The sequence below is a fragment of the Entelurus aequoreus genome, linkage group LG08, assembly GCF_033978785.1.
Source record: "Entelurus aequoreus isolate RoL-2023_Sb linkage group LG08, RoL_Eaeq_v1.1, whole genome shotgun sequence".
In the NCBI taxonomy this organism is placed as follows: domain Eukaryota; kingdom Metazoa; phylum Chordata; class Actinopteri; order Syngnathiformes; family Syngnathidae; genus Entelurus; species Entelurus aequoreus.
In genome coordinates this window covers 32953965-32963185 of record NC_084738.1, presented here as the reverse complement: position 1 = coordinate 32963185, position 9221 = coordinate 32953965, and the positions used below count along the sequence as shown (strand labels likewise).

The window sequence follows — 9221 nt, the reverse complement described above, 5'->3', positions numbered from 1 at the left end:
CACCGCCTTCCGCCCGAATGTAGCTGAGATAGGCTCCAGCACCCCCGCGACCTCAAAAGGGACAAGCGGTAGAAAATGGATGGATGGATATATATATATTAGGGCTGGGCAACGATTAAAAAATTGTATCATAATTAATCGCACTATTTCTCCGATTAATCACGATTAACTGCATTGTATACGCAAAACCCAATAATGAATTCAAAAGTAGTGCACCTTTATTGGAATATTCTCCCATATGAACAAAAGCGCCAAAACATTTGTTGTGCAAACACAGTTTAAATCAGTACGTGTTAAACATCCATCCATCCGTCCATCCATTGTCTACCGCTTATTCCCTTCAGGGTCGCTGGAGCCTATCTCAGCTACAATCGGGCGGAAGGCGGGGTACACCCTGGACATTAGCAGTTAAATAGCATATTTTATGAAAATCAACTCAAAAAATGTCAATATAAACATTCAAGTTTATTGCCACTGCCAGGGTATTTAAGTTATCCTGTTTGTTATGGAAAATACATATAATCTACATACAAATCCCTGAGCCACAATCATAACATCCGAACAGGCAATTTCTAACAGCAGAAACATTTTCCTCTAATTTTCCTTTCCATAATGCCTCTCCTCTGTTTTCATTGTAGACAGAGCATGTGAATGCAGCACCCACTTTTCATCAATATAATGCACTGTAACTCCGAGGTAATTATGCTTACCGATTGATGTCCAGTAGTCCCCACTGAGAGCAACTACAGCTGCACGTTGTAAAGTTGTCACTTTTACAGTCCTCTCCTTTTCATAAAACTGGTGTATTCTTGGTGCGATGGTGCGTCTTGATGGCGGCTCATACGTGCTTCACTTGTTGCGATTCGCACAATGTTTCTCAGGCCGGCGTCTTCCACAACACTAATGGGCCTACAGTCTGTAACTATCCACTTCGCTATGGCATTTGTTAGCTTCTCTTGCTCTGGTTTATCTATACTTCTCCCGCACGCTGCATTTAACATAGTCTGCCGAAGCCTAGCTCCACTTCCTGCTTTGTTGAATGGTTTGCTCGCATCAACAGTGTGCTTCGCGTTAAGGTGATATTTTAGACTGGAAGTACTCCTGTGATAAGAAAATTCAGCTTGGCAGTGGCTACAAACCACTTTGCTTCTGTCAAATCCGCCGCCTGGAAGTACTTTATAATGAAAATGACCCTGCAAAAGTTCTGTTGAGTTACCCTTCTTCTCCATGCTTGTTTTGTTTTCTTCCGCATTCTCCTTCCTTTTCAGCAGGAGCCAACAATAGGCGTTAACAAAATAAAAGCATGTAAACAACCTACGCAAATGCGCGATAAAAAAATTGTTGGCATTAATAGATTCATGCGTTAACTCGAAATTAACGCATTAACTTGCCCAACCCTAGTTTAAAGAAATCAGTGGCAATTTTATCACATTTTATTTCTATCACGAGGCCTGATTTGCATCGTTCCCCAGAGAACACATGCCGAGCCTCTTTTGCTGAAAGTAAACACTATTAAAGAACCTATTGTTCTTTGTTTGATTCTTTGTGTTTCAGACTGTTCTCATTGGCAGCAGAAGATCCAAATTAGAATATTGAGTAAAAACTGCAAAGAAATAGGAATGAAAGTTGTCAAGTACCCAAATGCATGTACACATACAAAAACACCATCCCCCTGCTTGTTTCAGATGTACCCTCGTCTCCACGGCGACTGTGGACAAAAAAAAAACCTTGCTGCAGCTGGTCTCTGCCAACCAAGAAAGGAGGAGGGAAGCGTTGAATGCGTGCTCAGATGTAGAGACGGGACAGACGGTGAGGGGGAGTGTGAGCAGCAGAGAAAGAGTCATTTGAAAAAGAAGTGTAGGAGGTTAAAAAGGGGGAGGCCTGTGAGAAAGAGGGAGGAGAGATGAGGCTCACAAGTGGTGAGAATCAAAGTCAAAAGTGGACATCGCACTTGGAGGAAGAGTTCATGCAAGTTGTCCGCAATAGGCTGCTGACCTTCTGAAAGAGTCAAACAGTGCAGCAACAGTCTCCAGCTCAATTAGAGCAAGCAAAGTAGGAGTCAAAACAAATGGGAGGAGCAAGAAGAGGGGGAAGGTGAAGTGCTGAAGTAGAGGTCTGCAAGAGAGTCAAGTTTAAGTGCAGTTTGGAAGGACTGGAAACTGTTTACAGCTTTGGTAAGCATGTGTTTCCTAACTTTTTTGTATTTATTAACAAAATACAGTGTGATGTTTTTTGCTCATACACCCAGAAGTGGCTTTGTTTACATGTCTATGCATATCTATGTTTATATGAATTTTACATGTTTTTTTAACATCTACCATTCTGCCTTATCAATTCCTCTTACTAACTGTGGCAGGTGGTTTGCACATACAGCATACACTGTATATTATATAACAACTATGACATTAAAATATGCAAACAACAAAGAAACACATCCATGAGCAAATGCATTAATATCCAGTCGAAGTGGCTTGCATATCGATGGTATCAATACCAAAAAAACAGCAAAATTTTAACTGCCTTTTAAAAATTAAAAACAAACTTCCAGCTACGACAATACAATTTGATGAAGTTCAAGCAACTACAGTAGTTTTATGAAGTAATGTAATAATAATGTACAGCATTTACCTTGGAGAGTGAACTTTTACAGTATCTCCTTCAAGCTGCTTTAGGTCAAACACATCATCATCAGCTTTTCTATATCTTCATTAATAAATGTCCGCCGTTTAAATATTACTCATTGTGCTTTAGTATGGTGCAGAACAGTGACACTCTCGAGTTGCTTCGCCAAGCTGGTGACACGCTCTGGCATGTTTTTGATTATTTCTTTCTTTAATTAAATTAATATCATCCACTTCTTCCTTGCAGTATCTAAGAATCATGTAAAAAAAATACATCATGACAAAGTTATATATTTTTTGGAACTAATTTTGTAAAGTGAAGCCTATAAAGGCCTGTGATAGAGATTCATTATACATACAGTGAAATGTTTCAAGCCTGCATGTCTTGCAAGTTTGAAGATTATAGTTTACATATCTAAAAATCCAATATCTTGAAAGTCATGGGATCACACACTAGTCAGCTAATCATCTCCAAACACCTGCAAGAGTTTTCTAAGACTTTAAATTGTGTCAGTCTGGGTCAGTCACAGCAGGCACTGGTTGATTTTTTTTCTGCTAAAAAGTTACTAAATCAATTTCAACTCACTGTCACCCCTTCTCAACTGGTGACGTCAAGGCTTGGTTAGCCCAGAATTCTTTAATAATGAATGAAGGAAAAACGGGAATTTTAGTTTTTGGTGCGGCCCTCACTGACTGGGACAATTGCAAAATGATGTGCGTCCCAAAGTCACCAGCCTTGGCGTCACTATAGACAGTGATTTTAACTTGACAAACAAGTCAATGGCGTTTTAAAATTGTGGTTTTTTTATCATCTTCGTCTTTTAGCAAAAGTAAAACCGTTTTTATCTTTTAACCTTTTTGAACAAGTCGTGCATGCTTTTATTTCAAGTCGCCTGGACTACTGCAATGCACTTTATGCTGGCATTAGCCAAAAAGCTCTCTCCCGGTTGCAGTAAATCCAGAACGCGGCAGCACACCTTTTAACAGGGGCCAGGAAACGCGAGCATATAACCCCAATTCTTGAGACTTTGCACTGGCTCCCTGTTCATTTTAGAATTGATTTGAAACATTTTGCTGTTTGGTTTTAAAGCTGAGATAGGCTCCAGCGCCCCCCTGCGACCCTGAATGGGATAAGCAGTAGAAAATGGATGGATGGGTGGGTTTTAAAGCTTTGCATGGACTGGCACCTCATAATATCTCGGATCTCGTCCAAATTTACGAGAGAGCCAGCTCCAGCTCGAGGTGCCCAAGACGAGACTTAAAACCAGGGGAGACAGGCCTTCTCTGTGGTCGGCCCTAAGGTCTAGAACACTCTGCCCCTCAATGTTCGAACTGTTCACACAGTGGAGTGTTTTAAGTCTTGTTTTAAGACCCAATTTTATTATCTGGCTTTTAACACTACGTAAGTTGTGTGGTCCTCTGTGTTTTTAAATTTAAATTTCTATTTACTGTTGTAATTGGTTTTACCATTTATTTATTTTTATATTGTTTTTATATTTATTTATTTTGTTTTTATTCAGTCATTGGTGGAGCTAAGGATATTATTTGAATATTGTTTTTAATATTTTTGTGCAGCACTTTGGAAACATTTTTGATGTTTAAATGTGCTGATTGGATTGATTGGATTTTGACTTTGACATTAATGTTGAAATATGTGTCAAATTCAGGTAGATTAAATGACGGGCAGACGGCGGTTTACGTTCTAGATGTTCATCAACGTATGTTTGTTGTAGGAACCCGAAGACGTGTTTCAAATGTTTCCTTCACGTGGTTAAAAATAGCAATTAAACTTTTTGAAAAGGTGCCACAGACCGTTGAATAATCATCAGTATACAACACGGAACGTCCATTAGAGAGCCTAGTCGGTCCTAAACAAAGTAAATGAGATCGGTGAAGTCCAAAACGGAAGTGGTATTTTTTTTAATCTTATTCCTGTTCAACCAATCGCGTTAGTCCTTGGAGCCACGACGCTAATAGGCCTCTTTTGATTGGTCGTTCCGACACACGTGTCGATTACATACCCTACGTATGTTTACTTCGTTGGCTTAAAGACGAGTTTTACTTTGTGGTATAATTACATTTTTACAGTAATTTCTGTCATGGACATACTATATTCATCAAACTACAACGGTCAAAAATGAGTGTTGTTGACAACAATACATCAGCAAAGTCATACAACAAATGTATCTAGCATACTAGTGAGTGCATTGTTGCTGCTGGTCGACCTACCTACTACCATACTGTAAGATACATTAATGCATGAATGTAATATTAGCCCATGTGTATTATTGTGATTGCTGTTGATCTAGAAGTGGACTGAAATGTGTTTTTATTGTTTTGGGTATTTCACTTAACTGCATACAAAGCTTGTACAGCACACATTCACACGATACACAGCTGCTCAAGTGATGATGACAGGCATCACTCTTGAAATAGAATGCTAGAAATAGGCTATGTTGTTTGTTGATACCTTCACTGAGCACCCAGGCCCAGGACCTCCCTGTGTCGATCACATGTGACATAAAACCACACAGAAGATGGTTGAACTCTGTCGAGATGAAAGGCTAAATCAAATGCTTTCCAGACTTTAGGAGGTAATTGCAGGGGTGGAGAGTAGAATTGCAGAGTAGTCCAGGGTGGAGTTGCGCATGAAAATAACTTTTTGCATTCAGGAGCAGTAAATGTCTGTTATAGTCTGTTCAATTTTGCTTTTTTCAGACGCGTTGAGTTGTTCATTTCTAAAAAATAGCAAGGATCAACATGGCTACAAATGAGGAGGTGCAAGATATTCTCTGCAAGTTGTGGACCAAACTGCAAGGGCTGCCAGAAGCCAATTCACTGGATCTGGGGGCCTTCTTAGTGATTATCCTTTTTATTGGTAAGTCCACATTAAGACATCAATTTCACAATGCACCTTGAAAGTATTCACCACACTTTACTTTTTTTCCCACATTTTGTTATGTTACACAGCCTTATTTCAAAACTGAATACATTAATTTTGGTCCTCAGAATTCTATAAACAATACCCCATAATGCCAAAGTAAAAAAGGTTTTTATTTTTTTAATTGTTTTGCAAGTTAATAGACATTTAAAACAACCCCACCTGTACATAAGTATTCACAGCCTTTGCTGAATACTTTGTTAATGCACATTTGGCAGAAACTACAGCCTCAAGTTTTTCTGAATACGATGCCACAAGCTTGGCACACCTATCTTTGGGCAGTTTTGCCCATTCCTCTTCTCCCTTTTCTTTTTTTGCAGCACCTCTCAAGCTCCAACAGGTTGGATGGGAAGCGTTGGCTTTCATCCAGAATGTCTCTCTGTACATTGCTGCATTCATCTTTCCCTCTATGCTCACTCGTCCTACAGTGTTTATCGCCAAAAAACCTTCCTAGTGGCCTTGGGGTTAGAGTGTCCGCCCTGAGTAGGTTCGTGAGTTCAAACCTCGGCCGAGTCATACCAAAGACTATAAAAATGGGACCCATTACCTCCCTGCTTGGCACTCAGCATCAAGGGTTGGAATTGGGGGTTTAATCACCAAAAATGATTCCCGGGCGCGGCCACCGCTGCTGCTCACTGCTCCCCTCACCTCCCAGGGGGTGAGGGTGATGGGTCAAATGCAGAGGATAATCTCACCACACCTAGTGTGTGTGACAATCATTGGTACTTTAACTTTTAACTTTAGAGCATGATGCTGCCTCCAACATGGCATTGGCTTGGTGATGAGCGGTGCCTGGTTTCTTTAAAGCATGATGTCTGGTATTTACGCCAAAGACTTCAATCTTTGTCTCATCAGACCAGAGAATTTAGTTTCTCATGGTCTGAGAGTCATTCAGGTGCATTTTGTCAAACTTTTTACTAAGAAATATCTTCCGTCTGGCCACTCTACCATACTGGCCTGATTGGTGGATCGCTGCAAGGATGTTTGTCCTTCTTGAAGGTTCTCTTCTCTCCTCAGATGAATGCTGTAGATCTGACAGAGTAATCATCACATTCTTGGTCACCTCCCTGACTAGACTAAGATGAATGCAGCAATGTACGGAAACATTCTGGATGAAAACAAACACTTCTCATCCAATCTGATGGAGCTTCAGAAGTGGAAAGGCTGTGAATATGTACATGTGATTTTTTTAGTTTTTTTATTTGTAATAAATTTGCAAAATACATAATTTTCACATTGTCATAATGGGGTATTGTCTGTAGAATTTTGAGAACAAAAATCAGTTTATTCCATTTTGGAATAAGGCTGTAACTTAACAACATGTGGAAAAAGTGAAGTGCTGTGAATACTTGCACTTTATATTTCCTCTGCATGCCTTTAAATGTGACCTTTCTCTCCTTTTTAGTTACAGTCCTCGCCATGGTCGCCCTTACCTGTGCCCAATTCTGCAGCTGTACACAGTCAAAATACCAGGCCTCCAGAGTGCAACCGTTATAGAGTGTCTGAAGATCAAATGGCACATCAGCGTTAAGAAAATGTTGCTCTACTACCAACATGAACACATATTGGAAGACCTCCTTTTCAGAGTTCTGGTGGGATTACCAACAGGTATTTGTCATGGGAAGGATGAACATTTCCAACAATTACAGCTTTTTGGATCAAAATTGCAATAACATGAATCATGGACTCCATATGACACAAAGAAACATTGTTGGACTCAACTAAATGGTAAAACGTAAAGAAGTACTTGAAGCATTCCAGACTTCTTACTCAGGTTATTCATTAGGCTAGAGCGTAATATTAAAAAACATGCATGCCAACTGCATATATTCTGTTCACATTTTCAAGTAGTTTGTGTTGAACACTGGGGCGCTATCTGCTGGTCAATTTAGAGTTGGCCGGTCACTATGAATGCCACATACTGTAAAATCAAAGGATTTGGGGGGCCATTTAGATATATTTTTTTTTTTAATCAAGGTAAAAGCAACCCAGTTTGCTAAAAACGTATGTTTATTGAAAACAGCCAGCATGTCTGTTGTGTGTTATAACTGACACAGTATCAATATTTTTTATAATTGTTAACATTACTTTTTCCTGTTATATTCCTTCACTTTTTATGTTGTTTAGTCGTCTGTTTACTGTCCCACATTAAACCAAAAATGTTGAGAGTTGTACAAAACAGTCATCATTCAGTAATCCCTTTATAATTTTCATTCTTTAGATTCTATACACGATACATTGTGATACATTTTAATTTTCCAGATGGTTTTAAAAACATCAGAAAAAGTGATAAAGTAAACTAACCATAATTATTATAATTATTAATCACAATAATTTACTGCATTTCTTTTTTATATCTATCACACTTATAGGTTTACTCGTTCGCTCCAATGATGCACTAGTAGCTGCATTGTTTAATGCATTTTATTTAATGTGAGAAATTTAAATTTATTGCTGTATTTTGTTGTGTCATTCATGTCACTATTTACTGTAATGCTGTATGAGAATCCCAGAGTTTTTGTTTGTCACACTAAATAAAAAGAATCACAACAGTAGACTATTTTGTTATTGTATATGCATGCTCAACTTTGCAGCATTATACAGCCACATTAACTCATTAATATATGCAAAGCTATTGAGTGGAAGCTTAAAAAAACAAGGTATTATCAAGTTTAAAGTATTTATTCCAAACATCCTATTGATCGCTGCACTTCTGTCAGGTCTTGTTATAAACCTCCTTCCTTCACCTCCACCGCTCAATATTTTGAGTAAACATTAACCAGGGTTTGTTGCTTTAGCGTCGCCATGTTCACATTGTCACCTGGAAAGTACTGTAAGTTATAGACTGCTGAGCCTTCATTTTGTCTCTAATACAGGAAACGGTGACATTACAGTTGCTGTAGGTATATTTAAATAGTTTCAGGGCTACCAGTGGATAAAAAGGTTGGTCTCTATACTCCCTGTTGTTGACGTATGCTATGTTCAAACCCACTGGACTGTGAGAGAAGCGTTTAGTGGGACATGGCTGTGAAGAGGTGAGTTTTTGTAATGTTTTTCAGTGCATCTTAAAAATAGAGATATCGAGTGTTTACTGCGCCTGCCAATATTTTATTATTACAGAAATACCAAGTTAAAATTGTTGTTATGCACTCTATTACAAATGTAGCTTACCACCACCAGGTGTGAATGAATGATGGGTTCCCACTTCTCTGTGAGCGCTTTGAGTATCTAATAATAGAAAAGCGCGATATAAAATCTAATCCATTATTATTATTATTAGGGATGGGTACAGAGTTCGCTACTTTTATAGGTACCAACCAATGTCAGTTGGTACTACCAGGTACCAACTCACGTAAAATCTAGCGGTGCCATATTTTGATGCCTTTCTTGCAAATCCGGTTGCAAACTCGGCACAGGCTCAAGCACTTGGCCGGGAAACAAGCAGTCAAGCACTCAAAGCTGACTCAGTTGGACTCCCTCTAGGTAATGGTACAATTTCCTATTCCAAGAAAGCAAGAAGGCGCTCAAAAGTACACCGAGGCTCATTTTTTTCTAAATGAGCGAGCTTGTTACTATTTTAAATTAGGTTTGGCATAGACATGCTAAAGATTAGCATTGGCGATTTTACATGGCGATTTCAAGACCTCCAAATTTGGTAA

At 39.0% G+C, this 9221-nt stretch overlaps 1 long non-coding RNA gene across 4 annotated transcripts; it reads left to right on the top strand.

Moving 5' to 3' along the window:
* The first annotated feature begins 1914 nt into the window (after positions 1-1914).
* LOC133655072 (uncharacterized) lies at positions 1915-8106 on the top strand. 4 transcript variants are annotated; one of them, XR_009826935.1, is made up of 3 exons: positions 1915-2174; positions 5340-5499; positions 6968-8106. It is a non-coding gene; the product is annotated as an uncharacterized LOC133655072 (long non-coding RNA). The 4 variants fall into 4 exon arrangements; XR_009826934.1 differs by lacking the exon at positions 1915-2174 and adding an exon at positions 4626-4819; XR_009826936.1 differs by lacking the exon at positions 1915-2174 and adding an exon at positions 4626-4863 and having other exon boundaries at positions 5371-5499.
* The last annotated feature ends 1115 nt before the right edge of the window (positions 8107-9221 follow it).